Genomic DNA, 6,251 nt, shown 5'->3' with positions numbered 1-6,251 from the left:
GGCACGCTACGTCCGGTTTTCCGATAGGGGGATCGGTAAGTGGCGCAAAATAGGCGCGTGCTCGCTCCCGCTCCCGCTCGCATATGACGCGGATGGACGCGGTCGGTCGAGAGTAGCATAGCTACTAGGATTAGCCGGTTGAAATTAGCAAGCAACCGTAGGAACGGGCGTTCGCCGAAGGGAGGAGGGCGTAAGTAAGTACGTAGGGTGATAAGTCAGAGTACGGGTCGCGGGCCAACGCGGATTTCCGAAGATATCGGAGAGAAGTACGATCCGGCCGTGGACACGGCGTTATCCGCGCTCGATCTGGTCGGACATTATAGGGCCGCGAGGAGGACGATGGAGGGAGGGAGAGAAAGAGAGAGCGATAGATCGGATTTTATGAAAATTGGCCGACGTCGCGATCGGCTGTTCGACGCCCTTCGTGCTCGTGGGCGTCGAGACTCCGCCTCCCGGGAGCTGGCGCGCTACACCGCCTCGGACCGCCTCTCTCTCTCTCTGGCTCTGTTCCTCGTTCACGGCGAACGCGTTCTCCGTAACGAGCGCGCGATTCTCCATCCCTACCCCGAGAGCTACTCAGCCTTCTCTCGCTCGTTTCGATCGCTCGCTGAGAAAGAGAGAGAGGAGAAGGTTGGTTCGGAGAAGGCTGGCAGATTCCTCTCGGAGGATCCGTGGTCGCGGTCCCGTTCGGGTCGGGTCGAGGTTCGAAACGTCGCCTCCGCCTTTGCCCCCGCCTCCGCGGAGACCGCTTTCGCCTTCGCCTTCGCCTTCGCCTTCGCGGACTCTACCCAGACCACCAGAGGGGAGAGCCCCGGCCCCGTCACGGGAACGATCGCCGCGCCAAAGGTGACTGTCCAAGCCAGTGTCGAAGCCGCAGTCACCGGTTGCACCGCGTTCTCGAACACCTCCGCTCCGTCGCCTCGGCCTTTACGGATAGGATACCTCTGTACGGAAAGGAGGCTGAATGTGCGCGAGGCCACGGCTCCAGTGACGACGGATCCGAGTGCACCAGGCCCGCTGGAGAACAGTGTTCCGTCCACGCGATTCGCCGGAATGACCGTCAGTGTCGGGAGCCGTTTCCCCTTCGATGTTTCTCCTCGAGGCTAGCTTCTTCTCGAGGAGAACGAGTGCACCGACCTGCTGCACCGTCCACTCGATGAGTCTGCTCGCGCGGAGAAGATTCACCTGGATCGGTGAAACTGGGATTTCGCGACTCGCGAGTGTGAACGCGTGAAAGATAGCCGTCGGGGTGGAAGATACGGAAGCCGTCGCTACGAGCAAAAACGGACGCAAGCAAGACGGACGCTCGCCACTTGCAGCGGGGGAGCAAACCTCTCGATCCTGTCCTCCGACTCTTTATACCTACCGTCGTCATGTCTCTCACCTTGGACCATTGATCACGAGTGAGTAATTTTTCCTTGGCTTTTCCACCTCGAGCATTTCCGTCCTGCTCTAAAAACTAGCGATCGATCGCGAACGTCGTGGAACGGAAGGATACGGGTCGTTATCTCTCGGCGTTAATTAACGATAACGAGCGGCAGTAGAGAAGGACACCCCCGTTGGACTGATTCGAACGTTGGTTGTTCCGACGCGCGAACGCTCTTGTCGCGGATCGGGGATCGCGGATCGCGACCGGTACGAAAACGGTGTCTAACGGGTCGTTAAGTCGATAACTGGCGTTGCTCGCGGTTATCGCGATACATCGAAGCATGCCGGCACCGCCATTCTTTCTCCGGTGGCTTTATCTGAACGAGCATTTCCCGTAGAAACCACGGCGAGATACGAGCTACGAGCTACGAGCTACGAGCTACGAGCTACGAGCTACGCTTCGCGATTCAACTACCGGTCGAACCAGGCTAACTTTGCTTTCCAATTATCCTACACAACCCTTTCCGAGTCTATGGGAAAATCGTAAAGAAGCGGGCTATTTGGTCGAACGAACACGAAGGGATTGGGTGCGGTATGGGTTAACAGGGGAAGGAGAAGGAGAAGGAGAACGATAACGATAACGTATCGGCGTGTAACGAGCGCCGGTACGCATGACTTCCGGTCTCTTCCACCGAAAACGTTTTTCTTTCTGTTGATGCGGGACGGAATTGCGAGCGTAACGGAGTTTGAAATGGTATCGCGGCCCTCGAGAGACAACCGGGGAATTTGTAAGGCAAAAGGGAGAGCAGAGTTGGAGTGGATTGTAACGTCGGCGCCGGCGGCTTCGGCGGCGGCATCCTTCTATGAGAACACTCGCCCGGTTCTTAGGCCTAATTGGTTGTCGCCCGGCGCGGCGCCTCGTCTTGTTCCCGGAGAAAGCAGTCCGAGAGATCGGTTCCCGTCTTTTTTCTCTCGCCACCCTTTCGAGGGTGCTCTCTACTACCGGAGAGAGCGCACGCACCGAGTCTATACCTGGGATCCGTCTGGGGCTTGGTGCGACGGAGCAGCAGGGCGACAGTTGCCCGGAGGGAAGTAAGAATGAATTCCGCGACGGACGAATTGAGGGGGTAAACGTGTACGCGAAACGTATCGGCGCGTAAAGGCGCGAGCCGCGAGCCGCGAGCCGCGAGCCGCGCTTAATTTACCGTAATAGCTATTCCGCGTATCGGATAGATATTTTTATTGGCATTCGCTTTCGGTACGATACGCATTTATCGAATGTCGTGTTTATCGAGCATCGTAAAACGATCGTTAATGCTTTTACGAATCGATAACGATCGCCACGGGTTCTCGTAATAATGACGTTGCCACGCTGTCTACCGTCGGATCGATAAGATCTGAAACGATCTCTGGACTCGTTCGAGATCAGAAATAGGAGGAGCCCGGTAATTTATCACCCGCGTTTTCGGCTATCGCCCCCCGACTCTTTCTCTCGTAACCGAAAGTAGCCCGATTTCCACCCTTGCCAGGATCGTTTCGACCCTGCCAGCGTTACGAAATATCGAAATACACAGTAACGAACGTTTCGCAATCTACTTACATATATCGACAAAAGCGATGAATTTTGTAAATGCCTCCAGCCTGCTCAGGTTGCTGGTTTGCGACACGCTCCTTTCTCGAAGTTGCGTTAGAAATTGCGTCCGAAATGGTCGAGTGGACGTTACCGTTTCTCGCGGCGAGATCGTCGAGGATAATCGTTGGAAGATAGGCAGAAAATCCGGTAAAATGGTATCGCGTCTCGATCGAGGCTGCGAGCGAGTTTGCGCGCATCGGCCAAAGACCCGTTACGTCGGAGGACGAGGTAATTAATTTAAGCCGCGAACGCCTCGGCACTAGGCCAATGCAAACACCTTGTTTGCGCGCTCGCACGCAGAACCGCGGCTTACAACGTCGCCTTAGCCTCCAACTCAGGGGATCCTTCGGCTCTGCGGTCCGGGATGCACGCGTAACTGTACCAACGCGCGGCAAAGGAAAGAGGGGTGGAGGATGAGCATCCTCGACCGAGGAGGGTGGTCGGAGAGGCGTATGAAATTGCAGGGAAGAGGCGAAAAAGGAGAATGCCTCGCGATTTAACGAGCCAACCGCGATCCCGTATCGCGACGTTAATTACCGTCTGGAGTTTGAGCCGGCTAGGGGATTCGGACTCGGTTGCGATCCTCCTCGGGGAGGTTCGATAACGCGCGCGAGCCCTCGCGAGACGGCTGACGAGAGCGCGAGGGAGTGTGCCAGAGAGAGAGAGAGAGGAGGTTGGTTTAACGAACCTACCGACTCGGACGTATCGCGGCGTTAATTACCGCGGCGAGAGAGCACGGACGAAATGCGCGCGACGGTTAGAGAGGAGTCACGGTGATCGTCCCTCGCCTATCGTCCGACCTCGTCGTCGCGGCAGATGCATTAATTGAACCGGCTTAAATTATAGCCGGCCGCTAATTGCGCTCTTCTTCTCGGGCTGTCCGACCGCGAGAGACACGCGGCATTTCTCCTAGCGATTGCGCGCGATTAAACCGTCCCGCGAAACGACCCACGAGAAATTGCTCGCGCCTCGGCGCTTCCCTCCTCTCTCGGATCTCGGAGTGGACGGCCGAACGAAATCGAAGCGAACCACTTAAAGAACGAAACCGGCCGCGAGGAATTACGATAGGACAGAGCTGTGGAGAAGGACGGTAAGAACGTTTCCGACCACCATCGGCGAGAGTGGAGGAGGAAAAGTAAGGAGTCGGCGCGAGAAACGGCGTGGCACGCGGTTCGCGTGCCTCGGTTCGATATATCGCGATTACGTAACTCGATTAACGGTAAAATCGGCCCTGGTCTGTGAGGAACGAGCGAGAAGGGAAGCGCGCGGCGCTGGACGTTGGTTAAAAATTGACACGCGACGCGACGCGACGCGACGCAACGCGGTGCGACGCGCGCGGCATCGCAACCAGTCTCCCCCCGCGAGGAGGATCGTAGGAGACAAGGATAAAATCGCGGCCGTGGCTAGTCCGGACAATAATCGTAACGTCTCGGTCCGGTAGAGGCAATTCTCGGTCCGGTTCGAATAAACGCGACGAATCCTTATCGTTAATTGGACGATAAAGGTAAAGGCGTTCGCGCGGATCTTCTTACCGGCGCGGTCCACGCGAGATTTATTCGGTCGGATCGCGGTATACCGGGATCGATATGCGCACCGCGGAATCCGGTGCCTGACCGGTTTCGACTCGCTCCGAAAAATCCCCCGAAAGATATTGCCGTCGCGGCTTAGACGGCGAGCCGCGAGACGCGTGGCGTCGCATCCCCGATACCGTGGCCGCGATTTTTAATCCCTTCGCTAGTGTGTATCTTAATTATCGAATTTATTAAACGGCGATCCAATCCTCGAAACAAGCCGGAATTATAATCCTGAGAAACTGGCGGTAATACGGTCACGCACCACCGAGCCAGCGAACGTAGGAGCGAAGGAAGGAAGCAGGCTCGGAGCGTTCTCAAAGTTAATTAGAAAACAAACAGAAAATTAACGCGAACCCGGCAGCGAATCTCTCTCTCTCTCTCTCTCTCTCTCTCTCTCTCTCTCTTTCTTCACTCGGCCGTTACTCACGATTTATCGTAACTCGTTCGAGTCCGGTCGGTGACCGGTTTATGCTCGAGATTGGTCGACGATGCGTTCGCGCGTTCGCGCTCGCTGATATCGCCGATCGAAAATCTTGGATAGCCGCGAATCCGCGTCCTCCGCGAGAGCAGGAAGCTGCCGCTATTTTCCCGCGAGAGCGAAACCAGTTTGCCTCCTCGAATGGTGAAAAATGGTGAATTATCGCGTAATCGCGAATACGTTTAACCCGCTAACGGGTTAATCGACGTTAATCGATCATTTTCTTTCGCCCGGGCATCTCAGAGCGATCCTTGGCCAAATACTCGAACGGATAGGTAGGCAGGTACCTACCAACTGGACTGACGGCGGATATTCGGGCTCGAAAAATCGAGACTCACGACCGGTTGGACGGCGAAAATCTTCTCGACCGTTAATCTTGATTTATGATAACCGCGACCGCGATCTGCTCTCGGAGACCGAGCGGATAATTGGATCGCGCGTACGTCCCGTATGCTCCGTTGCTACCGGTCTCGCCGGCCGTCTGCCCGACCGATATCTACCGAGCCTTTGCCTTTTCCTTCGCCTCGCCTTCGCCTCGCCTCGCCTCGCCCTGCCTCGCCTCGCCTTCGCCTTCGCTTTCGCCTTTTGCCACGCGTTCCTCCGGAACGAAAAGCGGCACTCTTTTCGCGCCGCTTCTTCTCTCTCTTCGCCTTTCCTCTCCTTTTTTATCTCCGTGCACGTCCTGGTCGCGCGAATCGACCAGTCGACGAATCCCCCTCGCCGGCCGAAAGAGGAAAGAGCGGAGAATCGCGTGCACGAGGAGTCAGACGATCGCGAGTCGCGATCTCGGCCGAGTTCAACCGTCGCATCGGGGGGAACGCATCGGCGTCACGCATGGAAACGCGGGTTCGCGCTCGCTACGCCAATCCGCTACGAATCCTCCTGGCAGCTCGCGATCACGAGGACGTAACGTAATCGATGGAATCGGTCGTGCGAGGTACGTAAATATCTAACTTGCACATATAGGTGAACGCGAGCGACTCGTTGCAGGGTAAAGTGTCTTGGTGCGATTCGATCGCGCTACGTTTACATGGAACTTCCCGGATACGCTGGAGAACGGTAGAACCGGTCCGAGACGGTGCGTGCCGGCCGAATAATCGACTCTGGTTAATTAGCTCGCGATCGATTCCTCTCCATCCAGATCTTTGGGAAACAGGCAGACGCCGCTTTTTCTTTCTCTTTTTCCTTGATTCGTCGC

The 6,251-nt window shown here is 56.4% G+C and overlaps 1 protein-coding gene across 1 annotated transcript in view; it reads left to right on the top strand.

The window, feature by feature from the left end:
* Positions 1-1,264: 1,264 nt before the first annotated feature.
* The window catches only part of LOC108571889 (GATA-binding factor A-like), an 11,871-nt gene continuing 6,884 nt past the window's right edge, over positions 1,265-6,251 (top strand). Inside the window, exon 1 of the mRNA XM_017934050.1 lies at positions 1,265-1,403. The gene's annotated coding sequence lies outside the window, so the exon portion shown is untranslated. The remainder of the gene's footprint in view (positions 1,404-6,251) is intronic.

Source organism: Habropoda laboriosa, unplaced genomic scaffold, assembly GCF_001263275.1.
Source record: "Habropoda laboriosa isolate 0110345459 unplaced genomic scaffold, ASM126327v1 scaffold34, whole genome shotgun sequence".
Classification (NCBI taxonomy): domain Eukaryota; kingdom Metazoa; phylum Arthropoda; class Insecta; order Hymenoptera; family Apidae; genus Habropoda; species Habropoda laboriosa.
The sequence above is the reverse complement of the archived record's forward strand: the minus strand, read 5'-3'. Positions and strand labels throughout refer to the sequence as shown.